The sequence below is a fragment of the Podarcis bocagei genome, assembly GCF_964188305.1.
Source record: "Podarcis bocagei genome assembly, chromosome: 4".
NCBI classification, from domain to species: Eukaryota; Metazoa; Chordata; class Lepidosauria; order Squamata; family Lacertidae; genus Podarcis; species Podarcis bocagei.
This window is the reverse complement of record NC_138128.1, coordinates 76,612,265-76,639,679: the sequence shown is the minus strand read 5'-3', so window position 1 is coordinate 76,639,679 and position 27,415 is coordinate 76,612,265. Positions and strand designations below refer to the sequence as shown.

Here is a 27,415-nt window from a genome sequence, read left to right as displayed (position 1 = left end):
GATCCACATGGATCCTCAGGATCTTTGCATTGGGTCAGCCAAAATTCACCATCAGAGCACATAGCATGTCCATGGCTACAGCCTGTCCCCCCCCAAAAAAATCACGCACCCACTGTTGCCTGGGGCTGCAATGGTGCAAAAACGTGGTTAAAAAGTATGGGTCCACATGGATCCTCAGGATCTTTGCATTGGGTCAGCCAAAATTCACCATCAGAGCACATAGCATGTCCATGGCTACAGCCTGCCCCCCCCCAAAAAATCACGCACCCACTGTTGCCTGGGGCTGCAATGGTGCAAAAACGTGGTTACAAAGCATGGATCCACAGGGATTCTCAGGATTTTTGCATTGGGTCACCCCAAATTCACCATCAGATCACATGTCTGTGGCCACAGCATGAAGCACAAAAATGATACGTCCACTGTTTCATTCAGAATATTTTTTCCCTTGTTTTCCTCCTCTAAAAACGATGTGCGTGTTATGGTCAGGTGCGTGTTATAGAGCGAAAAATACGGTACCTATAAATAAAAATATTGCTTATTGCCTCATAAGAAATGGTTTTAAATAGAGGGTGAATTGAATGGGCGGAAGGGGGATTGGATAAGAGGGGGAAAGAAGAGCTAATTTGTCCATGGCTAGGGGGCGCAATCTGGACGGTTCTGCCAGGGGCACAAGATCACCTAGCTACAGCTCTGGGCCTGGCAGACAAGTTTCTTGGGGGCCACGTCTAGGGAGACCTCTCCACTGCTTGGCCGCCAAGACTACTGGAAGCAAGGGAACCGCTAGAAGGCCCTCGGTGCTGGACCTCAGTGTCCAGGCAGAACGATGGGGGTGGAGACGCTCCTTCAGGTATACTGGACCAAGGCCGTAACTTGGGTGCCATTATCTGGGATATTTATTTAGCCACTGCCCCCCCCCCAATAAAAATCCGGTGGATGTGAATGCCTCCCTGTCCACTGTACTTTTCTGCTCTGAAGAAAAGGCTAGAAATCAGGGTGGAGTGGGGGAAAGAAAAGAAAATCAAGACATTTGCAAACTCCGGATATATCTTTCCTAGGAAGTCGTCTAGCTTAGCCCAGAGTCTAGTCAGTTTGCACACTAATTGCCAGTGCTTACATGGAGAGTGGAAAGAACGAAAACAGCTGCAAATAATTACACATGTGACCCCCTCCCCCCTTCACGGTGAAGTGTGGGAGCCAAGGGTAGGTCAGCTTATGATACTTGGAAGCAGGCATCACAGTCTTTTGTGAGAGAGACGTCTAACATCAGCTTGTTTTATTGCAGCCAATATGTATTTATGAAGCTGGATTCTTATTTTTAAAAGGTATCTGTCCTTTTAAAGTGTCCCCCAGGGTATAATCTTTCCCCTCAATGCACAATACTAAAACAGGAGGCTTTCTGTAAGAAACCTGGGGGTATTTTGGATTATTATTATTATTATTATTGGTACCACTCTTTTAAAACTGTGCACTCAGATAATTCGCTAGCAAATGTTAAAACGAATCACAGAAACTGTAATCATAGCTGCCAGCTGCTCTCCCAAATGGGTAATAAATAATGAATAATAATTAATACTACCCTTTCTGGAGATTCTAAAGCCAAAATATTTGTTTACTAATAGTACCGTAAATGGAACAACAGATAGGTGGGCAATTGAGTAATAATAATAATAATAATAATAATAATAATAATAATAATAATAATAATTTATAGCCTGCCCATCTTGCTGGGTTTCCCCAGCCAATCTGGGCAGCTTACAGAAAATATATAAAACATAATATAGCATCAAAGATGAAAAACTTCCTGATACAGGGCTGCCTTCAGATGTCATCTAAAAGTTGTATAGTTCTTTATCTCCTTGACATCTGAAGGAAGGGTGTTCCACAGGGAGGGTGCCACCACTGAGAAGGCCCTCTGCCTCATTCCCTGTAACTTTGCTTCTTGCAGAAAGGGAACCAGCAGAAGACCCTTGGAGAAGAACCTCAGCAACATCTGAAGGGCCCCAGCTTCCCCACCCCAGATTTAATCCTGAACATCATTATTTGAGAGCAAAACCCACTGAACTCACTGGAGCTAATTTCTAAATTAATATGAAGAGCATTGTGCCATTTATTTGGCAATGACGGACCCAGGAATATAGGTAACAAATAAGAGGAACTAGCTTTGCTGACTTCAAAACTGGAATTTTGGCACTTTCAGGCAGGTCCTCACAGCGTCCAGGATTATTTTGTCAGCACAAAGTCTGGGGTTTATGAGTAAATTAAGGGTCAACAACTGGAGATCCTAGGGCCAAACCCACCTCCTGAAGCACATCTCACTTCACTACCCTCCCCCATCTGTGGAATGTAGAAGTGTGGAGGGGAAATGGTGGCTGCGGGATTATTGGCAGCCCACCTTGAGGTCAGTGGGAAGGGACCTGGCCAGCAATTCTTTATCCTCTATTCAGCATGAGCCTCTGAAAGACTAGTTACTCATTTTGTGCATGTAAATACATTCCCTCATTAAAACGACTTAATTCCACCGTTTCCTCCAAAAACCTTCAAAGTGGCTAACCATAAAACAACGAAAGCAGCCCTGAAGCAATAATTATAGACAAAAAATCTACCTCAAATTCCAAACCACAAGGAAACAGCTATGTGCAGAATTAGTTTACACTCATGGCTAAGCACTTGCTGGTACCACTAGGCCTTCGCTGCTGCTCCACCAAAGACCCATGAGCAACGAGGATAGGCTGCTCTGTCTCAAGAGGGCTTCCCCCCGCTTTAGGTGCCACAACTGAATGGCCTTTGTCTCTCATGCCCACCCGTAACTTCTCAAGATGGTGGCCGTGTCTAGAGCAGCAGAGCCTTTGATGATAATATATGCGCAGGTTCATCCACTAGGAGGAAGTCTATAGACCGGGGTACTCTCATTTTCCTACTCATATTGAAATACTGCCCCTCAGTGAGGCCAAACTTAGATTCACAAAATATTTAGGGGTACGCGTACCCCTTGCGTCCCCCCAGAAAAAAGCACTGCTGAGAAGACTTAAAGTCAGAAAAGAAATCCCAGAGTATTATTTCTCAGGACAAAGAAATGAGAAAAAAAATGTTAACGGAATAGGATTTGGGGAAAACTAAACATCCGCCAGGCTTTATCTTTAAGAACAATAGACCTAATAGCATACAAGCCTTAATAACTGTTTATTCATGTTCTGCTTTGTGCAACAAGATTTGCTTCGTGTAAGAATCATAATGAGGCTAACTACCCCCTGACTCAGACTTGAAAAGCAATCGGACAATCTCAGTATTCTTCACCAGAAAAAAAATTGTAACATACACTTTTAAAACATCCCTTGTTATGGTCACTAACTGGGTTGAAGAATATAAATTTGAGCAAAAGATGGAAAGAGAAAATGGAAATAATATTGGGTAATGCAGTTACTCTTATTATGGAACTTAAAAGTTTTGCTCCAAGGGGTTTAAATAATTGAAAATCCAAATTAGTAGAGAGTGGCATAAAATTACAGATACTTCTATGAGAATACAGAATGTACTACCCAGACTAACCTACGAAAGAAGAGTCTCTGCAAAGCCTTTCACATTTACATTTGCTTTTGGCGGCTTCAAAAGAATAATTAAGGCCAAATTAACTCTAAAGTCATATAGAACTGTGGAAACGTAAAAGAACAAGGATTAAAGCTCAATATTTTAAGGATATAATGCAGGTGAGGAGCATTTTGACTTGCAAATAGACAAAATGAAATTGGATAAAAATAGTTATTCTATATAGTGGTCCCCTTCTGGAGGGAAAACCTCTTAATATCTGCTTGTTAATGGGCAGAGTAAAGAATTCTTATGACTTGGCCAGTAATGCTTCTAAAATGTACAGATAAGCAAGCAGACCATTTTGGTGAGATTACAAGGGAATTTGAAGCATGTTTCTCAATGATGTCAATTACCACAATATAATCTGAATGATGACACTGAAACATCAACAACAAATTCAAAAGCTTGTGAAGGATCTACACATATTAGAACAGAAGCACAGTATTGTATAGCTTCCATCTACTTTATAATGATAATCACAGTTTATTAAAACTGACTCTGCAGGGATGGGAGCCTCTAACTCGACAGGCATTGTTGGACTCTAAATCCCATGAGCCCCAGCCAATGTGGCCAATGGTCAGGGATGCTAGGAGTTGTAGTCCAACAACATCTGGAGGGCTACAGATTCCCACTCATGGGTTATAGATGCTGAGGTGAAGTAGAGGTGCCTGTCTCACAAAGGAATATTCAGCACTTGAAGACTGCAGTATAGAACAACAGTTTGTAGATGTCAATTGGCTCTGTGTGGTGTAGTGGTTAAGAGCAGTAGACTGCTCCTCCATATGCAGCTGCTGGGTGACCTTGGACTGGTCACACTTCTCTGAAGTCTCTCAGCCTCACTCGCCTCACAGAATGTTTGTTGTGGGGGAAGAAGGGAAAGGAGATTGTTAGCCGCTTTGAGACTCCTTAGGGTAGTGATAAAGTGGGATATCAAATCCAAACTCCTCCTCCTCCTCCTCCTCCTCCTCCTCCTCCTCCTCTTCTTCTTTTTCTTCTTCTCTTTCTCCTCCTCACAGATGCCACATCAAATAAGTCTCTTGTTGCTTGATATCACCTCAGGCTTTTTTCATATCATTTCACATTGGGCTTGAAATGAAGATCGCAGTGTGTTTATGCAACTTTGCTGGAAATGGCTAAAGTTAAATTAACAACTCTTGCAAGTGGTATAATTGTTCTGAACTACTAGGGATGTACGCAGGTGGAAAAATATCTTTGGAACCTGTTTTGACACTTTGGATAGCGGGTTACTTCAGTTCAGCGCCTTGGGCTGCCTTCTTGCTTCAGTCTGGATCCAAAACAAAGCCTCACTTCAGCTATTTATCATTTTGGGTTGACTTTAAACAATGGGAGAGGTGGTACCAGAGACTGCAAGATTGGTCTTCCCCTGGTCCCCAGCTACGTTACCTGTCTGGTAGGGATGGAGGGGACATTTTGAACTGCCCATTTAAAAACAGCCCTGCATGGGAAGGCAGCCAAAAAGACCTTTCTAAAGCAAGACAGGCCAGAGAAAACTTTACCACCCTGCTCCACGTGTTAATTCCCAACAGACTGTGCCCCAAATGCCGGCGATATTTGCACAAACTTTCCTGTATCATGTACAGAGCTTTATGCGGACGTGCTCCCATGTCTGAGCGATGTAATGTACCCTATACACCTTGCAGCTGAACCTCTGCAACCCCTGGTCATCCGACAATCTGACCTAGTCAACTACACAGCAAAGCACTTTTCCTCCCTGTAAGCTCTTTTCCAGCTGTGTAGGAGGAACACTATGTGCTCTTTTTAAAAAAAGAAAAAAGAAGAATATGTTTTTTAACTCACAGAACTGTTCCTGTTTAGCGACCTCCCCCTCCCACACCCTTCAGTCCCAGCAGAGGGCTTTTTGTCCTCCGAACTCTGAGTGCTCCTTTCATCAGGTTTTGGACCTGGCCCTGCATTGCTTGAGCATCCAAATCTCCCACTTGAGGCCATAGGAGTTTGCTTTTGTCAGAACACGTGCTCCGATCCATAGCTTTTTGAATTTCGGTCTGCGTCTCAAACCAGCATACATCTGGCTGGTTTCAGTATGTTCTGGGATCCCCACCTGCCCTTTCCACGAAGATAAACCTTCCTTTGGAACCAACCTTTCGATTCCAGCTCACACCCTGCAATCCAGAAGAACACATGAAATACTTGTGCAGCGGCTTCTTCTATTACTCCAGGGCCATTGAAACACGGGTTTCCCCAGCCACTCTGGGTGGCTCCCAACAGAACATTAAAAACACAATAAAAAATCAAACATTAAAAAATTCCTTAAACAAGGCCCCCTTCAGATGTCTTCTAAAAGTCAGATAGTTGTTTATTTCCTTGACATCTGATGGGAGGGCGTTCCACAGGGCAGGCGCCACTACCGAGAAGGCCTTCTGCCTGGTTCCCTGTAACCTCACTTCTTGCAGGGAGGGAACCGCCAGAAGGCCCTCAGAGCTGGACCTCAGTGTCCAGGCTGAACGATGGGGGTGGAGATGCTCCTTCAGGTATACTGTGTCAAGGTCTGGTGAAGGCAAACCTCTCCATTCAGTTTTAAAACCCCACCCAAAATGCTGGTGACAGTGTTTCTTTATCTAAGGAAAACTCAATTCCGCTTGAAAGTGTAACGAATCTGGGGCATTATTTTCATCTTGCTTACATTTATTGTCCAGAACTTCTCAAACAGCTCTGGGAAGCTTATTAAACTTTAATAATAATAATAATAATAATAATAATAATAATAATAATAATTCGATAAGAATCTAGACATTTAACAACAACCTAAAGAAAGATTGCTTCTAGAAGATAGTGTCTCAACTGTATATTATTTTCTGGAGTTCCAGCTAAGGACACGGCGTTCCTGTAGAGGTCCAATGGAGGCAGATCGGCACAATCTGCAAGAATCCTCCCAAGGACCGGAAGTCACAGGAGGTAATGGTAGGCGCATGGCAGACGATTAGCCAAACATGAAACATGCAAGGAAGCCAAGGTGGGCTCATTGGGATGGTTAGCCCCCTGTGCTAAAATAAAAAAAGCAATGTAAGTGTGTGTGCATGTGTGCATGTCTCATTTAATCCATCACTTTCTTGTGGGAATTCCCAGTCAAAGCACACCAATCAGTAAAATATATCACCTTGTGGGAATTTAGACTGCAGTACTGCACACAGCTTGCTGGGGATAATTCCCACAGAATTCAGGGGAATTCCTTCTGAGTATGTGTATATAGGATTGTACAGAGGCCTTAACCTTCATCTACCAAGGCTGGGCGGTTTTTTATATATATATAATAAATCTAATTTAATATATGTCAGGAGTTGTTGGACTAGCTCCCATCAGCCCTAGACAGCATGGGCCAATGGTGATGGTAGGAGCTGCACTCCAAAGAATATCATGTAAAGCAGGGGTAGGCAAACTAAGGCCCAGGGGCCGGATGCGGCCCATTCGCCTTCTCAGTCCGTCTCACGGATGGTCTGGGAATCAGCGTGTTTTTACATGAGTAGAATGTGTCCTTTTATTTAAAATGCATCTCTGGGTTATTTGTGGGGCATAAGGGTTCATTCATTTCCCCCCTTCAAAATATAGTCCGGCCCACCACATGGTCTGAGGGACGGTGGACTAGCCCACAGCTGAAAAAGGTTGCTGACCCCTGATTTAAAGCCTTTCTGGTGGTGGTTCGTCCAAAAGAGAAAAATGCACTTGCTCAGGCACTCTCCAGTGAGATGGTTCCACCTGTGCGTGTGTCAGAAGATCTTGCCAACGACTGGTATGAGAGATTCCAGTTTACTTATTTCTATCTTTTCTGGGTGCCACTCCCCTCATTCTCCCCCTCCCCAGTTCCTCAACACTTGCTGAGTTTGAAACTTCTGCCAGGTGATGAGAGCCTCTGCTGCAGTTCTAAGATGTCCTCATAGCTCAAGTAAGTGATGCTTCCTGAGGGGCTCAAGTAATGCTTCCTCGTGGTGATGCTTCCTCGTGGTGATGCTTCCTTGTGGCTCAAGTAAGTGATGCTTCCTGAGGGGCACCTGGGACTAATCTGCACACAGCGGAGGACTCCATTAAGCAGATGCTCAGGCACTTCAAAGGAGGGAAGAGGAGGAACATTTCCCATGGGATGTTCACTCGGCGTTACTCATGCAAATTTGAGAAGGCCCATTTCATACGGTTGCCACATTTCAAAAAGTAAAAACTGGGACACCCCCCTTTTTAGGAACCCCCCCAAAATTGTCCAGCTTTTCATAAAGAAAACCTGAAAGTTGTTGAGCTATTTTTCTACCTTTCACTAAGAGGGGCTTAACATGAAGGGTGTGGCGCTTGGAGGCAAAGGTTGCTGTTCTGCATGGTGGAATGTGGTCTGTACCTGGCAGTAGCAAAGGGAAAGAAAAGAACAGGGACCATGTTTTTCTGAGAGAACAATTTGTTGAGTTCTCTTCTCTGTCCATCCACTGACATCTCACAGCAGCCATTCCATCAGGCTACAGCAGAGGGAGAAGTGGACTGTAGGATCACTCCACCAGTGCCAGGAGACCAGCTCCATTTTGTTCCTCCTGTCCCTGAAACGTTCATTCAAGCTTCATATTAGAACTTTGTGAACTTGGAGAACTGGTGGCTGAGTTTGCTTGTTTTCCTCTTCCCTCCCCCTCCCCTTTTCCTTTTGTGTCTTGTCTATTTGTTATTTCTTCTACATAAACCACCTTGAGATCCTTGGAAAAGATCCTTTTAATTAATTTGTTAATTAAAGCAATGTTTTATTCATCCTTACTCGGTGATGGAAACTTCCTCCTGAAGCTCCTGATTTGGTATGGACATAGGAACTTTCTGCCTAGACGTGCACTGAATTATAGGGTGGAATTTGATGCCAAGAACATTGTGCGTAATGCACAAATTCAGATCAGGACTGCCTGGCAGTTATTCTTTCAGTTTGCCAGAAGAGGGTGCTGCTCCCTTAAAATATAAGTAGCGGACAGATGAAAGCGATCCAAGTTAAACTACAAGCCAGAGGGCTTGAGAAACATAGCCAGATGTGTTCAGAGAATGAAGGTGCAAGAAGCAGTGGTCAAACAGTCCTATTTAATACACAGCTTGTCCTAAAGCTAACCCCCTTGTTTGCTTAGGCCTTTTGTAGAAAGCTAGCAACAGAAGCAGGAGAGAATGACCCGGGGACCTTCTGCATATTTAAAAATAGATGCCTAGATTTCTCATAGTTTGCGTGCCATTGGCTCACAATGTACAGCGAACTTCTGTGATCTGAAACAATGCTTGAATTGTGAAACCAAATATTTGTGCTTTCTTCCCCAATGCTGCCTCGTCGGAGAAAACCCCTGTTACAAAAGGCAAACTGTTTGGTTTACCCGAGTGGCCGTGGCATCAGTCCCAGCCACTGATAGACTGGCTTCAAGGAGTCCTTGAATGTCCTTGCTTCGAGGAGATGTCAGCTTGTCCGGAGACTTAAAAACTGGGAGGTTGATTTCCCAAACCTTTTAGAGTCACACAGATTGCAGGGGTGGGGTGGACGTTTTCCTGGCGTGGCTCCTGTCTGACATGGCAAGGCAGGCCTACAATCCATGTGGTTTGTGGTCTGGGAAAATGCAAAGTGTGGTCTGGAAAAACAAATAGTGTGCTTAGACAGGGCTCAGAAAATACTAGGCAGATGTGAGAGTGGCTGTTTCGGCTTCAATCCTATGCACACTTACAAGATAGCAACCCTATAACCTGGGAATAAACTCAATTTAATCCAATGGGATTTACTGCTGAGGAGACATGTCTGGAATTGCTCTGTTGGCCATTTAATGCATGGTTGCTTCTAGCATAATAAAGTGTGGCTTTTTCATTGAATAAAGAGTTGAAATATATCTGATTAGCTTCATTTAGAAAAAAAAGCCCTGGCCTTGGCAGAATGTCTATCCTGTCCATAGTTAGGGGGGGGGGGCAGAATGAAGAATGGCCAAGGAAGATTAATGCAAGGGAATTGTTTTGCTATTATTGACCTTTGTTTTGACTGTAAATAACATTAAAACATTCAAGTATTCATCTAAGGCGTGGAAAAGCTTGGCCCTTGCGATGTTGCTGAACTACAACTCCCAACCCCCCGCAAGCACACATGGCCGATGGGCAGGGGTAATGGGAGTTATAGTTCAGTAACATCTGAAGGGCCAAAGCTTCCCACACCTGATCTAAGGTGTGTCTTTTGTTTGTTTGACAACCATATGTGTAGTATTTAAACTCAGAAAGGCCAACCGCTTCCCGTTTTACTCAGAGCAAGGAGAAGTGTGGGCAAGGTTATACTTTCTGATGACTCTCCAGGTATAACCAGGTTTGTAGAGCAGCTTTGCTCTGTATGTAAATGCTTGGCACTGAATTAATTCACTTTTAAAATTGGCAACCTTTTGCAAAGCGGGGAGACCAGACGCCCCAGAATTATTTTTTGTACCTGAGCTGTAAAAAAGGTAAAAGTAAAGGTCCCCTGGACAGTTAAGTCCAGCCAAAGGCGACTATGGGGTTGCGGCGCCCATCCTGCTTTCAGTCTGAGGGAGCCAGCGTTTGTCCACAGACAGCTTTCCGGGTCATGAGTCCAGCATGACTAAACCGCTTCTGGCACAACGGAACACCGTGACAGAAACCAGAGCGCACGGAAACACCATTTACCTTCCCACCACAGCAGTACCTATTTATCTACTTGCATTGGCGTGCTTTCGAAGTGCTAGGTTGGCAGAAGCTGGGATAAAGCAATGGGAGCTCACTCTGTTACAGGGATTCAAACCGCCGGCCTTCTGATCGGCAAGCCCAAGAGGATCAGTGGTTCAGACCACAGCGCCATCCTCATCCCATAATGTTTTAGTTTGCCACCAATGTCCCCCTCTCCCCCAGTGTATATATTCCCTATGGAGTTTATATTTGTCACTCTAAAAAAAAATATTGTCCAATGTAGGGCTCCATCTGGCTAAATGCCCATGAACCACAGCCTCCCATGTCATGCTTATATAATCAATCGCACTATGAACTGAAACACCAACATTTGAATATGCACATGGCTTCCTACACACCATGACTAACGTTCTTATGATCCCAGCTTTATAAGTTTTATAAGATGGTCAGCCTGATCCTGTGCAGAAGGAAGTGTGTCTTCCATTTGCGGCAGATGGCATGGCCACTTCCACAAGGCAGTTTGTTGTGGACCGAGGAGATATACATGCCAGTGGTTTAAAACACACAGAGGTCACTTCCCCCTGCTGCAGTACAAGCCACAGTTTTACATTTACTGCACACACCAGAGAAAGGGTAGGGGTCAGGGACGCGGACTTAGAAAAAATATTGGGGGGGCCCGGGAAAGCTCATGAATAATAAATAAGCTCATGAATATGCAAATAAAGTGGCTCCGGCCCTAAATAGGGCAAGCCACGCCCCCCCAGCCAGCCGATTGGCTGGCTGGGAGGTGTGGCCAGTCGGGATTCCCCTGTTCTCGCGGGATTTCCGGCAGTGCCTCCGATTAGGGCGCGCGGCTGGCTGGCTGGCGAAGGAGCAGGTGAAGAGGAGGCGGGGGACGGCGGCGGCGCTCTGCTGAAAGGGCGCCCGCCCGAGATTACTGGGGGGGCTGAGCCCCCCCAAAAATTTTTTTGAGGGGGCTCGAGCCCCCTCAAGCCCCATGGAGTCGGCGCCAATGGTAGGGGTGTTTTCTCCCAGTGCCCATTACCTGATTGGTTCCCCTTTACCTGCAATCCCTGCCCTGAGCTGTCATCTATACATGTGCAATGGATGTCTGAAACGGCCTGGATGGGCCATTGGTTTCTTCCAGCAGAACTCTTATGATGTTTTCAAATGTCCTAAGGAAGCTTGGGGTTTCTGGGGTGGGGTGTGGTTTTAAAAACCCCAAGGACTTCAGATTGCTGCCTTGTTTCTAGGTTCTTGATTCACAGAATCTTCAGAAGTTCAGTCCCAGATCTGTCTAGTTTCACATCCAGAAACGGAAAGCTTTGCAAAGATATATTTGATCTGAAACTGATAGAGACAATACTATTTGTTTTTTTAAAAAAGGTAAGAAAACACAAAAAAACATATAAACCAGGGCAGGACGTTGATGTTAATAGCTTTCATCTAATTTTAATTATGCTCACTATCTGTAAGGTACTATCATTGCTGCCCATGACCATTTTTCCTAATGTTTTTTCAGTATGACCCATGTGGAGAAGGGAAAATTTTTGATTTTCCAAGAAGGAGGAAATATTTCACAGAAGTATTTAAAAGAGCAATTCTCAGAGGGAGACAGAGACAGATAATACAAAACAAACTAACCACTTTGATCCAATTATAGTCATTTTTTTTAAAAAAGGTATTTACTTGGAAGTGGGAAATAATTGTGGCAGAATGTAGATGCACAATTGAATGCACATCACAGCAAAAATAATGTCATGTGGAGACAGACCAGCCTATTTCTGTTAATTGTCAGCTTCGTACAAGTGTGGACAATTTTTGAAAAATAAATAAATAAAGACAATTTGAAAAAAATCATACAGATGACCCCTGTGGCCCCTTCCAACTTTACATTTCTATGATTCTATGATGTAAACAAGAACCACGCGGAGTACATTCTCACATTCAAGCACAGGACCTGATTTTTCCTGACTCAAAGATGGCACAGCTGAATGCGTGAACCAATGCCCTCTGCACCTGAGATGCTAAGAACATTTTGTGGTCCGTGATCGATCATCCCTCATCCAACCTGAAAAATAACACTGGGTGTTTCATTCCCAAGTGATAAACTGCATGTGTGGACCAGCCTATGAAGAAGAGAGACACAGATTTAGAATTGCAGAGTTGGGAAGTTAGCATTTTAATATCTCGTCTTAAGAATGGGCTAAGGCTGCAGGTTGCTGAAGGCACTTTACCAGGGAGCAAGGCTTCAGAGTTAGATGTGCATAGGATTGCACCATAAATTTGTGCTAGTTCCCCCTCTTGCCCATCTGGCCGCCTGTTCAACAGTGAATGATTGATGTTGCCCTTTCTTTATAACAAACAGTTCCCAAAGCTTTGGATACAGAGATATGGCACAATGAAAGTACTGTGGGGCCGTTTCAACACTGCTCATTCAGTGCGTTGCAGTCGAAACTCTACAATTCAAAGCCTTGTGTCATTTCCTCATTTTCAGAAAGGAAGTTTAGACCTTTGGTTGTTATGATTAAAATATACGACCCCAAAGAAGGAGTTAATGCAGCTGGTTTGTTTTTCCTGTTCTCAGAAGCAGAGTTTTGTTATCCCTGGCCCTGGAAGCTCTCACGGTCATAGGCTCTTCCTGCAAATAGTCCTACTTAAAGGACTCCATCTTCATGTCACTGCTCAGCAAGGCAGGGTGGGGAAGGAGCAAAGGGAACCAGAGCCTGAGGTTCGCGGACATTAAAACTGGAATGAAGAAGGCCCAGCTCATTCCCATTGTGATCACCTCTCCTTGATTCAAACGTTTCATCTTCCCACATACAAATGAACAGCCTTTTCTCATAATACTAAAAAACAGAGAAAAGGAAGTGGGGCAGGACTTGAATGAATGAAGGCCTGGGAAAACTGAAGTTGGTTTATAAAGCTGATGGTGTGCTGTGCCACTGAGGGTTCCCTCAACCCTAGTATAAGGTTTGCCATTCCTGGCAAGCATGCATCATAATGCCCAAAAAGCATTTTGGGACCCCACTATGAAGGCCTGCACAAAGGCTGCCTTGGCTCCTGTCAAGATCTCGCCCTTTGGATGGAAAGCTACCACTGAGGGACCGCGTGTTTGGCAGACATTACCTGCCACCAAATGATGTCCTTCGTAAGAAAGCTCATCTCAGCTTGGGCTGCTCACAATCACCGTGAGATGAGATGAGACCATCCGTCTCAATTGGGATGACAGTGTTTGGCCCCCATATTATTCTATCTGTCATGTACTCTTCGGGTTCCAAAAGAATCCCTGTCTCATACATCATTATTTTCCACAAAGGTTGAAAGCCCCCTCCTGGGAGGGGGGGGAGTTTTGCTCCTTCCCACTCACTGCCCCACCCTTGATGTCCGAATACCTTCAGTGAGGAGAAGCAACTCCTTTGCGCAAGGCAGAAATCTGCATACGAATTAAAACCTCTCCAAGCAGGAGCTGGAAGGGAGAGAAGGGAAAGAAAAGCTTGAATAAAAAATCTGAGCCAAGTTACACTTAATGCATCTGATTTCCCCCACACTCAGTGAAATGCTTAAAACACACAGATCGTGTGGTTGAAAATGTGAAATCAACAGAAGACTTTGAATGCTAAGAGGATCAACCTGGGTTTAGGGGCAATATGTGCATTTTCTCTTGTTTGTTTGTTATGTTCTGCCCACTTAGGTTTCTCTCGAGCCACAAGTTGTCTGAATCAGGCATGCAGAACTGATAGCCAAATGGATGATTCATCCAGCTTGGAGAATTTGTGCTCCCCTCAAAGGACAGCAGTATTTCAATGTTTGGCAAAAGAAACGTATAATGTGACACTGTCATGTTGAACATTTCCCTGCCCTGCTTCCCAACACATTAGTGGTTGCTTGCAGGGGGCTGTGGGTGGGGAGAGACCTGAACGCAATGACCTCACAGCACCCATTTATTTCCTAGACATTACTGGGGAGTTGCATGAGGTAGGCATGCGCTGGCCACACAATCCCACGTGATATCAAGGTAGGCCTCTGTAGAAAAAGGGATGTTTTAGAGACATTGGAAGGGAAGGTTCTGCTGACAGGACTCAATAAGTGAATCCCACTCAGAGTAACATGCTCTGGAAAGCAGGCTCCCATCAACCTCTGGCCATAGCATTCTGCACTAGTTGCTGTTTCTGCTGAGAGCCAGTGTGGTGTAGTGGTTAAGAGCGGTAGTCTCGTAATCTGGGGAACCGGGTTCGCTTCCCTGCTCCTCCACATGCAGCTGCTGGGTGACCTTGGGCTAGTCACACTTCTCTGAAGTCTCTCAGCCCCACTCACCTCACACAGTGTTTGTTGTGGGGGAGGAAGGGAAAGGATAATGTTAGCCGCTTTGAGACTCCTTAGGGTAGTGATAAAGCGGGATATCAAATCCAAACTCTTCTTCTTCTGAGCGCTTTTCAAAGGCAGCCCCACACTGAGCACACTGCAGCAGTCTAGTTGGAATGTGATTCAGGCGTACATGACTGTGGCGACAACTACCTTTCTCAGGAAAGGGCACAACAAGCACATCAGGAGAAGCCATACGCTGACCCATTCAGGAGCAAAGCTGGATCCTCCTGAAATGCTCCCAAGCTGTGACTCTGATCCTTCAAGGCGAATGGTGCCCCATTCCAAACAAGCTGTATACATCATCTCAGGTGCTCATCTTTCCAATGAGCAAAAGCACCTCTGTCTTGTCTGGAAGTCTTGTTTTGTTAACCCACATCCAGTCCACTTCTGACCTGGCTCAAGACCTCCACTGCCTCCTGGAACTGGATGAGAAGAAGGAGAGTCTGAGCTGGTTGGCAACAGCCTACTGATGGAACTGCACCCCAAAAATCCATTTGACCTCTCCTCCTCACAGCTCCCCCACAGACGTGCATTTCTGACTTGCTTTCCAGTTGTAGCTATTAGAAACTAGTTCTGTGTAACAAACACTGGCCCCAGAGATAGGCGTGCATTCCTATTCCAATGAAAACTTCATGCAGTCAGTTCAATAGGGATTGGATGTGCATTGCAATGGAGATGTGCACTCAGAAGCCCATGCAGATATTCTTTCAGAATTAACACGTGTAGAAGGCTGCTTATGCACACACCCATCTCTCTTGGTAGACCAGGTTCAGTGTTACCAGCTGCCCGGGATTACAGTTGCTCAAGTCAATCTCTAAAGAAGTAAATGCTTGGGTCCCTTTTGGGGCCTATTGACATGATGAATGCCAATGGGGCAAAATGGCGACAAGCCTTCTCTTCAAAAATGTCATTTCTACATTCAACATTGGGTGAACCTTGGTCCTGGTTGGAGGGGAGGTTGTAGCCTCTACCTGCCCCTTCAAAGGTAAGGGGTATCCCATTAAGGGGATCCGGGAGGAGTTGCTTCTGTCTGGACGCCCAGGCAGGGGCTAGGGCCATAGCATTCCTCAAGGTGGTGATCCCGTGGGGGCACTACTATTTGATATAAGTCATAGGACTTCTTCGCTGCTGGATTGACCCAAAAAAGTATACTTCCAGCAGTCAATGGTTGTACCCAACACTTATGCCAAACCTCTTACATCTGATGTGGCCCAAAGTAATTATTGTCTTATCTGGTTCTTTCCATAAAGTTGAGTCGGTGGGGGGCTGTGGCGCCTGGTCACGCAATGGGGCAAAATGGTGACAATCCTTCTCTTCAAAAATGTCACTCACTGCAGCTACCTTTGCTTCCATGGCCCTGTGATTTCATGGCTCTGTCATGTTGCCTTTTAAAAAGTGCAGACCTTAGAAAATCTGTTATCTCTCAAAGTCCTTTCAATCTGCTATATAAATACCTAATTATGGGCTCTTTCAGCTGGGTATAATTTTCTTGGTGGTTTATAACAGCTGCACTGAAGCTATTGCGGTTTATCATTTAAACAACAAATTAGGGGTTTCTTAATTAATGGATCCTTCAGTCAAGGGATCTTTGGCAGCCACTAGAAGCTGGTCTATACCATGTTGGGCTGGAAAACACAGGGAAAACATCACTCAAAGCAGGACCAGGGAACCTTTCTCAGATCAAGGGCCCCTTTCCCTTCTAGGCAATTTCCCAAGGGCCACATGCCAGTGGTGGAGGGGACCGGCATCAGAAGTGGGCGGAGCAAGAGATGTAATTCCCCCCTCTCTGTAATAGGCTACTTTCCACACCCACTCGCGCACCCCTCTCTGTCCTCCACCCAAGACAAGCAAGAGGCATTATCAGAGTTGAAGGACACATCTCAGCAAGGCAAAAACTCAGGGTGTGAAGTGTGGGAGATTAAGGAGCCAGACACATTGGTGCATAATTGCCAGAAAGAACCACAGAGCTGTAAATTGCTAGAGAAGGCTTGGCATGCCCCCACATCTTTGGAGAGGGAGGGAGGAAAGGTTGTTTCCTGTTCCTTTCTCTGTATCCCTCTTCTGCTTGAACCATATAAGCTGAGCACACATTTCAGAACCTGTTGCGGCCTCAGTACAGCTGGGCACTTCCATTGCTGGGCTCCATTGAAAACGGCTTCTCCGTGCGAACCAGGAAGTGACTTCTCCAGACAATGGAACGACTCTTCTTTTCTTATCTTTGTGGCTGTGATCTCCTGGGTGATGTGGATGCCATTAGGCAGTTTAATGTGCATGTGTACTCCATCCGTTTCCCTCTCTCTTCCACTCCGCGTGGTCCCCGGGTGCTGGCAACCCATGCTATGACACTGACGCTTCTGAATATCAGTTGCTGGAAGCCAGAGGAAGGGAGAGCGCTTTTGCCCTTGGGTCCTGCTTGCATTGTGCGAACAGGATACGAGACTAGAGGGGCCATTGGCTTGATCTAGCAAGCTCTTAAGTGTAAAATGTTGGGCTTTTAGATGGATGTCTTGTGAGAAGATTTATGTATCAACATTCTTTCCCCTCCACCCCAATATTCTGTGTTCTCGCCCTCTCTCTTGTCTTCTCTCCCCAACCCTCAGCTTCTTTCTTTTGGCCTCAGCGTTTAAATTAAAAGAAGACAGATTCACAAATGGGCCCACAAACAAGATTTCAACAGTTACAAACTGGCAATGATATACATGGAAGGGGTCGAATTCATCTGTATATTCAAACTGCAACGTTTGTATTCTAGATTGTAAACTGTAGAAACTGACCCCCTACCTTCTCTTATTGACTGGCAATCGCACAACAAATTTCAGGTTTTGGATTGATCCCCAGGTATGTATAGATGGCAAGTGTTGCTGATACTTTTTTTGGGTAGATTTTTCTTGAAAAATAAGTTAACTATGCTTGAGATGATCTGAATTGGGGCCTGTTGTCCCAAATCACATTGCCTTTAAATGATGCAGTGACAATGCCACCAGCTTTTATTTGCTTCCAGATCATATAAATCAGCTATTGGAAATCTGTATCATTAGCACTATTGCTTTCCACTGAGAAATGGCTGCGAGTAATGGATTAGCCTGTCTACCTCATCCTCTCCCTGGAAAACAATATATACTGGGGCTGATCAATACTCTGATCCAAGTTAGTTATGGGAGTGACAGATGTAGATATTTTGTCCTCTCGAGGTTTAGGTATGATACACCTTTGAAATAAAAATATTCTCCGGGGTCTGTGAGGTTCTCTGAGTGGAGTTGCTACTAGACTCCTTAAGGAGACACAGGTGGTAGTTAGGGAAGTATGTCTCCGAGCTGATCTCTACATGCCACACCAAACCACGCGGTAATGCCTTCTTGTGGGTGCAGGCAAGGCCTGTCCTACATTAGGCAGAATGAGGTGACCTGTCTCGGCTGGCAAATGTGAGGGGCAGCAGCAGCAGCAGCCCCTCCAGCTGCTCATCCAGAGCCCCCTGGTCGTACCCTTGTGCTGGAGAACAGAGAGGTGTGTGCCACATGGCCTGTCTGCCTGCTGCCTTCAGCTGCACTGGATGGCACTATCCTGCTGCCCGCATTGATGTCATATCCAAGTGACAGGCTGGCTGGTTCTTTTATATGGAAAGAGTCCTTCACTTGAGGCAGTCATGGATCAGCCCTGGGTGTAAGTTAGAGTGGGCTACCCCAGGCCACTGGGCTGTATCTGGCCCTCAAAATGTTTGTTTAGCCCCCCCAGGCCCCCCAAATTTTCATTAAAAAAAACCAAGTGCTTCCCTGACTCCCACATTGAGATGCCACCATAATGAAAGTGGTTTATTGCATCCCCAAAGTTTTAAAAAATATTTTATTTTATTAATTTAATTTTTAAATTCTTAGTAACTTTAAAAAAAGAGTTTTGACTAACAACCCCTAAATCCCAGAATGTACTGCCAAAAGGCATTTTATGCCCCCACAAGCCCTCCCCCATCTCCCCATTTTTTTTAAAAAAATGCTAAAAGAAATTATTGGTCACTCCTGATGGTCCTCTGAGGTGACTCTGTGGTGCTGAATGTTTTTGTGAGGGTCTCCCCAGCCGCCACACCTCCCAAAGTTTCTCTCTTATAAAAAAACCAAACTGGTGACACCCTCTTCTACACTTTGACCACACCTACTTTGATATACCCTGCCCCCAGGAGGGTTTCCTTCTAAGCTCTCTTCATTTCATCCGTCCAATTTGGAATAATAATAATAAAATGCTGTCCTTTTAAGAGGCCACATGCCTTAGGCAGAGGGGATGGAATCTAGGAGCAGTCATTTGGACTGAGGGGGGGCGTAAGGCCTCAGGCAACCTCCAGCTTTTGTTAGAACAAACTTCTCACTTGCTGCAGATGCTGCATTGGCTCTGCCGACGTGTTTACACAGTGCCAACCTGTCCACACCTTGCCCCTCCTAGTAAGCTTCAGCGACTCAGCTGTTGGGAGGTCAGGTGTGTGCCACCACTTTCCATAGTGCCCACTGCAGGGAGCCAGATGGCCTAATGGTCAGACTTAGTATATAACTCACTTCCTGCAGTCTTCAGAAACGTTTTTGTTTACTGCACTCCAAAGCATGTTTACTCTCAGAAGCAAATAAGCTTCGCGGAGTTCAGTGGGACTTGCCCTTTTGCAGTTTTGCTTGCAATGGCACTCTGTGTGAAAACAGTCTGGGTTAAATCTTTAAAGTCAGTCGGAAAATAGGCTGTATAGGTCAATACCTGAGATTCTGAGTGCATAACCAGACTTTCAAAGAAACCATTTCAAGCGGCAAAGGAGCGTTATGCAAGTCAACCATCACCGCCATGTCATTATCATTGTCACAGCGAACAGTATGTCACTTTCCTAACTAAAATAATGTGCTATTAATAGCCAATTTTATATAACTAGCAGGAATTTCTAGCGGAACTCATTACACAACGCCTCCCCTGAGCACATCCCCATAAGCGGCAAGCCAATCCGATTGGCTCAGCTTCCAGAAATGAGCATTTGTCACCCAGCTGACTACTTCTGTGACAGATTAAGGTTTGATTCCACTGCCAGGATTTTTATTATTTTTAAAGGTAGTAAAAGTGCCTTACATGGATCTCTTTACCCGTCACAATATTAATTTAGCTTCTGAGAACAGATTGGAGAACTGAGTGACTGCAGCAAGGGAAGGGACGGAGGACAGTGACAGAGATGCTAAGTCACTGCCGGCAAAAGATCGGTGTCATAGGCAGGGCCAGTTCCCATCATGGATCTTGTGTGATTTCTCAAAATATCTGGAAGACTCTCTCCCCTCCCTGCAGACCCTCCACTGCCCTCAGAAGGTCAGGGGGGTGGTGCTCTGGCAGCCCCTGTGGCAGCCCCATATCTCTGGAGATCCCTCTCTAGAGGTGCGTCCAGCACTTTCATTATGTAGATTTCATCATATGGTGAACTGGTGCCTCTTTGCCCTGGCCTCTGGCACATGAGAGTGATTCTAGGGCCTGTCCTATTCTCCGCACTGTACTTTGTCTTTAATGGATTTTGATATTGTCTTCTTAAGTGGTTTTAACCTGCCCTGGGACCTTGTAGCGAAGCACAGGTAGGAAGTCTAAATAATGGCAGCAATACTATTACTGCAGACTGCACAAGCTCTGCCTAAGTCATGGCTTCTCCCTCGAAAAACCACAAAGACTGCTGCTTCACTAGGAGAGGTGCAGGACCAAAGCAAGGGTCTCACCTAGTTCAGCATTGTATTCCCAACCCTACCCAGCAGGTTCTTCCAGGAAGTTGGTGGTTTTATTTATTTATTAGTTACATTTCTATCCCACCTATCCTCTAAGGAGCTCAAGGTAGTGTATTTGGTACTCTGACTGCACTTCATTTTATCCTCACAACAACCCTGTGAGGTAGGTTTTTCTACCGGCCTATACCCCGTGAATTTGCTTATATTGCCCCTCCTCTACAGGATCAGTCACTGACTTACTCTGCCTTTCTGCCACTAATTTTGTCAACTGCTTTGAGGATGCTTTTTTTAAAAAAAACAACAACTTACAAACAAACAACAAACATTAACTTGAAACTTCCTGTCGTGGCAGCAGATCTTGGTCTGTTCAGTGAAGCACAGCACAGCTTCCTGTGTGCATTTCAGACATACAAGCTTGGTGCTCTCTCTCTCTCTCTCTCTCTCTCTCTCTCTCTCATCCTTGACCCTTACTTCTGTCTTCCCTCTCCCCCCCTCCTCTCTGCCTGCTCTGCCCTCTCTGATTGTTTTCTTGGAACTAACCTCAGATTGGTTTCTCAACGGTACCATCCTCCTGGACTTCTATGCTTTCTCCTGGCTTCATCACCTCAGGCAGTACTGTGACTGCCCTGTGACTTGATCACCAGAGGCCCTGTGGCAACGAACCTGTTATGAAAGCATGAATTGGCTGCACAGAAAAGCATCTTTATGAACTGGCAGGAGACATCATGTGGAAGTTCTGTCTGGTGATTCCTCAGCAATGGTCCACCCTTCCATGGTGTTTGTTGTCAGATGCTGCTGCAGTCAGTGAGCGATGAATATAAATGTTTGAACTCAGGACTTAAGCCTTATTTGTGTGTTTGGGTAAAAGCAGCATGTGGCATTTAAGTAAGGAAGAACATGCACGCAAGTCCCACACGCAACATCTCTGTACGCGCCAACTCTATTTCAGAGTTGTGAGTTCAGTGTGAAGATCGTAACTGCGTTCAAGTGAACACACTTAGAAGGTCCCCTTCTACTGGGAACCCTGTAATAGCAGCAGGGGGCGGGGAACCAAATATCTCTTCCTTTATTCTTGCCTATGAATGAACTTAGGGAAAAAGAGTGCAGCGTAGACCACAGAGGAAGCAGAGAGGATGAGCAATCTGCAAAAACTGGCAAAAAAGAGTAGGAAATGTTGGACATATAGAGTTTAGGCTTAAGGCTGTCCCACTTCCACCTAATATAGTGTGTGCTGGGTGGAGTACCTAGCACAATGTTGTCAGGAGTATGATGTGTGATACTAAGCTCTGAGGTAGCGAAGAGCCATACTCCATCTGCAGTGGTGACCCAGAGCTCTGCTAAGCTGCTGCGAAGTAATCTGGGAGGGCGTGGTTTGCAGGTGAGAAACAGCAGGTGAAGGGTGCTTAACTCTTCCTCTTGCATCACCCCCCTCCATCCCATCCACTTTTTTAATGCAATACAACATACTGTATTTTTCCGTGTATTGGACAAGGTGTTTTTGACACAAAACTCATGTCAGAAAACTGGGGTCATCCAATACACAGATAGTGGCATGGGGGGGGGGGAGATGGCCCTGTGGGCAGGGAGTGATGTGGGGGCGCTGGCTAGTGGTGCACAGCTTCTCCCAATGCCACAGCAAGCAGGGAGCAATCTGGGGGTGCTGGCTGGCAGCGCGCAGCTTCCCCCAATGCCGCTGCACACCGGAAGCACTCCCTGGATCATTTCCCACGCGCAGAGGCATGGGGGAAGTTACTCTCTGGCCAACCAGCTGGCTAGCTGGAGCGTAACTTCCCTCGATGCTGCTGCATCATTTTCTGAAAATTGAGTCCCCCAAAATAGAGGGTCTTATACACAGGGGCATCTAATAGACAGAAACCAGCTACATGGTTATAGCAGCTAGAGGATATGTGTGTGTATAGGTTAAAAAGTGCGGGAGAAGGAGGGAAAGTAAACCCACACACCATTTCTCTGCTTCAGAGTGAGGCCTCCTCCTATTATTTTGAGGACATGGGTTCTGAGTCTCCACCAAATGTGTAGTTTGGCCCAAAGCTTTCAACTTTTGGTTCCTGGAGAAGCAAAGTTGAGTTTTTGAAGTGATGGGTCTTATTTCTTAGTGACCAAGGCTGATAGCGTAAGCCATCCTTTCTAATTCCCCAGGCCTTGTAAATAAAGTTCCACCCGAGAAGCCAAGCATGAAAGGATAGGAATGAAAACACTCTGATAGATAAGATATTGCAAGAGACTGTCAGACTCTCGCTCAGAGAATGAAATAACACTCTGGATACTGTCATTGAAAAACAATAATGAAAGAGTACACCATTTTCTTAACTGAAGCACTATCATGTCTGTGTTACTGCCACACAACATATTTTTCCTCCAAAGATGTCAATTTCAAGCTATGACTATTGATCTCTATCTAACACTCAGAATTAACTGCCCCGTGCAGGAAAAGTGGCAGAGAATCACTTCTGAACATCAAACAGCAGCAAGTCAAAAGGGTCAATTCAAAGTCAGAATTTGACGAGTGGCGTGTCGTAAACTTAAACCTTTACATCTAGCTTGACATATAGACTGCTCTTCATGGGACTTTCGTTTAAAACCACAAAGGTATGGCAGGCCTGGGAAAGAATAGATGTGATCTGGAAGGAAACCTTTCTACAAAAAAAAACCCAAAATGGAAAAAAACTACACAATCCTATGTGCAGCAGACAGTGGAGTATATGCGGCAGGCGGGCCAATGGAGAGTGCTCAGTGCTTTTCAGGAAGCAGAGCACCCCTTTGGCATACGTACATTATTCACAAGTTTCATTATTCACAAGTTTCCACTTGTTTCATTTTCAGTTGGAAGAGATGAAACAATGATCAAACTACACAGAACTCCCAGAATGCATTAACAAGGTTGTGGCGGTTCAATTAAAACGTCATGCTTCATTTTCTAAAACTTGGCATTGGCTTTGGATGAAACCACAGGAAAAGTATGGGAAGTCTCCATGGGGGCCAAAGTTCTCAGGTCGGAGTTAATTTTGAATGTTCTTTTTAAGGCCAACATAGATGCTTTGACTCTGGTTTTTCGGATGCCACAGGATGTCTGATGCACTGCCACAAGCCAACTTAAATGTCATAGGGTGGTCTCCTTGCGGGTGAAGGAGCTGACAGATGGCAGGACTGCAAAGGGGATAGGTAGGAGAAGGGACAACAGTTCCTTTGTCTCCTGCTGTAGTGGGAGATTTGAAGGGCAGCAGCAACCCTAAATATGGCTTTGTAGCAGCAAAGTCGTACACCCATACATTGTGGCCTGATGGAACTGATACATTTCCCTGCACAATTCAAAGTGTCGGTTATAACTTTTAAAATGGGAGCTAACCCAAAGCTTATTGGTGGCTCCCAAAGCCCCCCCCCCACTTGTCAATTGTGAGTTGGTTTATTACCATTAAATTTTCCCAATCAGGGGTAGAAGACATAAATCAGGGGGACAGGCAAGGGGTTGGAGGTTCGGCAGGGGTTGGTGAGCAGCACGAGCAGAGACCAGCCTCCAGCATTTGTGTATTATTATTCTTAGTTGCCTTCAGTACCTAGTACATACTCTCCAACATTTCTCCAATGAAAACGGACGTCATATTCCACAATAATAATGATTTTATTTATACTCCACCCATCTGACTGGGTTGCCCCAGCCACTCTGGGCAGTTTCCAACATATATGAAAACATAATAAAACATTAAAACAACTTCCCTATACAGGGATAGTCTCGGTTTTACAGAAGCCATTCCAGTTTCTGATTTGATATTGGAATGTCTTGCTATTTTCATTGGATAAATGTTGGAGGATATAGAGTTATGCAACCCCCCCCCAAGCCAACCTTTAGAACATATCTGAAGGCAGCCCTGTATAGAGAAGTTGTTTAAAATGCTTAATATTTTATTATGTTTTTGTATATGTTGGAAGCCAGAGAGGCTGGCTGGGGCAACCCAATAAGATGTGTGGGGTATAAATAGTAAAATTATCATTATGCAATGGGATGCCCCTATTTTCATCAGAGAAATGTTGGAGGGTATAGCCTTCGTGTATGTTATCTTCCCAAATACACACATTTTTCACACAGACTTTACCCCTCTGTGTGCTTTTTTCTACACCTTGCTGTGCTGGAGAAGTGCATTGCAAAATTCAGAGAGGTGTGAATTTCAAAGGATGGCAGTGGCTAAGTTCACATACTGATTCAGAAAGTGCAAATTAGGCAAGCTTGTATTTGAATGCAAAATAATGAAACTAATTTATCCCTTATCGCTTGTAGGTGGGCATCATGAGATTGTGTGCTGTTGCAGGGCTCAACCCTCTTTCATAAAATTAAGAAGGGTGGGAGCTGTCATGACCTGAGAACCTCACCCATCAAAAGAGAGCTTTATAGGGCATAAGACAACACGACGACTTTGTAGGTGTTTGCTTCCCTTTTGTACTGTATATAACCTGCACAGTAACACACAGAACGGCAGGTCACCGGAGACCTAAAAAACCCTTTTAGAGAGACTTGTTCTTGAAGGCCTTGCCTAGCAAGGCCTTGTGGAGACGTAATACTGATTTGACTCAGGGCCATACAATGCCTTTGTACCACTGAAGATAAACTGAAATAACATACAGTGGTACCTCAGGTTAAGTACTTAATTCGTTCCGCAGGTCCATTCTTAACCTGAAACTGTTCTTAACCTGAAACTGTTCTTAACCTGAAGCACCACTTTAGCTAATGGGGTCTCCTGCTGCCGCCGCGCTGCCAGAGCACGATTTCTGTTCTCATCCTGAAGCAAAGTTCTTAACCTGAGGTAATATTTCTGGGTTAGGGGAGTCTGTAACTTGAAGCGTATGTAACCTGAAGCATATGTAACCCGAGGTACCACTGTACACTTGTTCTTTGATTGTGTGTTCTCACCTTATTTACTTAAAAAAAACAAACCAACACCTTACCTCATGACTTTGGATACAGGTCATAAAGAACAGGTTTGGTTTAAAAAAAAAAAAATACTTGACGCAATGATGATAGAATCAGTGTATGTGTGTGCTCAGAAGAGTCTTCCTTTGACCAGGCCAAAGGCCCATCTTGTCTAGTGGCCAAACAGATGCCTGCGGGAATCTGGTAGGATCTGTCAGCCAGCAACCACCATGGACTGTTCAAGAAGCCAAGTTTGTTTGTTTTCTTGTTCCCATCCCTGCTGACAGTCTGGGGCAAACTTTAATCTTCCATTAAAGCTGACCCTATGCCTGTCAACTCACAAGGAAGCCCACCTGAGTTCATTGGGGCTTTCTCCTCAGGAAGTGTGTACAGGTTTGCAGCCTGAAGTGTGAAGTCTAGCTTTGCAGCGTGATGTTAAATGTGGAAAGCTCCAAGTGCATCGCTACTTCCTGCCTGATAGTGTTTAGTGTCCTCCCTCCCACATCGATTTCCATATCAAGAAATTTGCTCCTTTCATTCTTACTTAAGTGACAGCCTTATCAGGAAACCGGAGGCTGAGAAGTCAACATGTTCCAAAAAACAGTCTAAAGGTCACTTCAAAAGTTGCAGTTGATGGTTTCAGCAGCCACCCACCACTGTTGTTGATCATAGCAGGGAAGTGGGGAAATGTTTGTCTATTTATTTAATTACAAGATTTTAAAACTACCCTTCAAAAATTAGATATCATGGCAGTGCACAAAATAAGAACAAAATGATCCTATAACCATAAATACAACCATGAAATGAAAACAATGGTCAAAACAACTTTAAGAGGTGGTAAAACCCAGAAGGGCAGACTGCACCACTAAAATGCTCAGACAAACAGAAACATTTTGGCACCAAAATGGTAACAAATTCAGCTAAATTCTGTACTACTGTATAGTTAACACATAACCCATAAATATGAACTGGTGTACCTTTTGGAGCAGTGGGCAAGGTTTGAAAATGCCTTCCCTGTGTTCAGTGCAAACATATATTTTTCTGTCCTAATTCTTAAAAAAAGAAAGTTTCCAGCGTTAATAGCGTGAACTGGGGAAAACCCAACTGCAAAGGAAATGTATTGACCAGCGCCAATGATGTCATGAACACTTCTACCCTCAACTTCTACAGTAGTCTTACAAGGGTTACATTTCAATTGTTGTGATTTTGATTTCATTTTGCAAGGCAGACATATAAATGTAAATCTGCAACTTTTTTTAAAAAAAGACACACATACGTCAAACAGCCTACCTGAAGCATGAAAGGGTCAAGAGAGTAGCAGCTGAGCCAATTTACTTGATTTTATGTATGTGATATTAGTTGTGAATTCAGGCTCCCAAATAGAACTGCTTTTAAAATGTTTTTGCCCCAGTAAAAAGACACCTCAGGCTAAACCGGATATAATGTGGGAGATCCATGATAAGATGTCGTGGCATATTTTTCCTTGGTTGTGTGCGCACTGCTTGATAATGCTGGCTGCAGTGCTGGATGCAGGCATCTTTTTAAAGTGCTGTGCATACAACACCGTCTCTGCAATGCGCTCTACGTGGGGCTACCTTTGAAGGTGACCCGGAAACTACAACTAATCCAGAATGCGGCAGCTAGACTGGTGACTGGGAGCGGCCGCCGAGACCACATAACACCAGTCCTGAAAGACCTACATTGGCTCCCAGTATGTTTCCAAGCACAATTCAAAGCACAACGGCCTCAGCTCAGTATACCTGAAGGAGCATCTCCACCCCCATCGTTCTGCCCAACACTGAGGTCCAGCGCCGAGGGCCTTCTGGCGGTTCCCTGACTGTGAGAAGTGTGGTTACAGGGAACCAGGCAGAGAGGGCCTTCTCAGTGGTGGGGCCCACCCTGTGGAACACCCTCCCATCAGATGTCAAGGAAATAAACAACTATCTGACTTTTAGAAGACATCTGAAGCCAGCCCTGTTTAGGGAAGTTTTTAATGTTTGATGTTTTCTCGTGTTTTTAATATTCTGTTGGGAGCCACCCAGAGTGGCTGGGGAGGCCCAGCCAGATGGGTGGGGCATAAGTAATAAAATGATGATGATGATGATCCCAAGGTCTTCCCTTTCCTACACTATTCATTGATTTGAAACACATTCTGCTGGAATAGTTCTAATTTGTT

General features: G+C 44.9%; 1 long non-coding RNA gene across 1 annotated transcript; it reads right to left on the bottom strand.

Moving 5' to 3' along the window:
* Positions 1 to 7,817: 7,817 nt before the first annotated feature.
* LOC308585363 lies at positions 7,818 to 13,034 on the bottom strand. The gene is made up of 3 exons (XR_014007332.1): positions 12,176 to 13,034; positions 11,295 to 11,580; positions 7,818 to 9,185 (listed from the first exon to the last, which is right to left on the bottom strand). It is a non-coding gene; the product is annotated as an uncharacterized lncRNA (long non-coding RNA).
* Positions 13,035 to 27,415: the final 14,381 nt, after the last annotated feature.